Genomic DNA, 1,059 nt, shown 5'->3' on the forward strand with positions numbered 1-1,059 from the left:
ATATAGCCGCATTATAAGACTTGAAACGTTGATAACAAGTTACTAAACTATATGATTGCAATCAAAATAATATAGCCGCATTATAAGACTTGAAATGTTGATAACAAGTTACTAAACAATATCACTGCAATCCTAAATCATCCCAACCTAATAAAGTTGTAACCAAATTGTGTAGGACACAATTAAAAACATTATAGATAATGTAAATGATAAAAACCGAACTTTGAATAACTCATATCCTATATAAGGGTATCACTATTGAAGAAATAAAACTCTACCAATAAAAAGAACATTCAATGAAAATAAAATGATTTATATAAGCGAACAGAATTTAATGTAACAACTGTTATAAAAAATATATATTAAATATAAAAAATAAAATGAATGTCCAATATTTATAAAAATTGACAATGGATTCAGGTCATAATATATTTCACCAATAATAACCCAATTTATTATTCTATATTTTCAAACTGTCATGAATTCTCAAAAAAATAAAGTAAAACAATCAAATGTCAAAACTAATAAATTAAGAGGAATAAAATAAAAAAATACCAAAATATATGAACAGAATTTATATAAGATAAACCTCCATAAAATATATTAACAGAATTTATGAAAGATAAACCTCCACAAAATATATTTACGAATATTAACAGAATTTATAAAAGATAAACCTCCTTAAAATATATTAACAGAATTTATAAAAGATAAACCTCCATAAGATATATTAACGAATATTAACAAATTTTATAGAAGATAAACCTCCATAAAATATACTGACGAATATTAACAGAATTTATAAAAGATAAACTTCCATAAGATATATTAACGAGTATTAACAGATTTTATAGAAGATAAACTTCCATAAAATATACTAACGAATATTAACAGAATTTATAAAAGATAAACCTCCATAAGATATATTAACGAATATTAACAGAATTTATAAAAGATAAACTTCCATAAAATATACTAACGAATATTAACAGAATTTATGAAAGATAAACCTTTATAAAATATATTAACGAATATTACCAGAATTTATAAAAGATAAAC

At 21.6% G+C, this 1,059-nt stretch overlaps 1 protein-coding gene across 1 annotated transcript in view; it reads right to left on the minus strand.

Moving 5' to 3' along the window:
* LOC106679592 (uncharacterized) overlaps positions 1-1,059 on the minus strand; it is a 12,368-nt gene that overhangs the window by 8,854 nt on the left and 2,455 nt on the right. The gene's annotated exons all lie outside the window — the stretch shown is intronic.

Source organism: Halyomorpha halys, unplaced genomic scaffold (assembly GCF_000696795.3).
Source record: "Halyomorpha halys isolate HHAL.00 unplaced genomic scaffold, Hhal_1.1 Scaffold210.1, whole genome shotgun sequence".
In the NCBI taxonomy this organism is placed as follows: domain Eukaryota; kingdom Metazoa; phylum Arthropoda; class Insecta; order Hemiptera; family Pentatomidae; genus Halyomorpha; species Halyomorpha halys.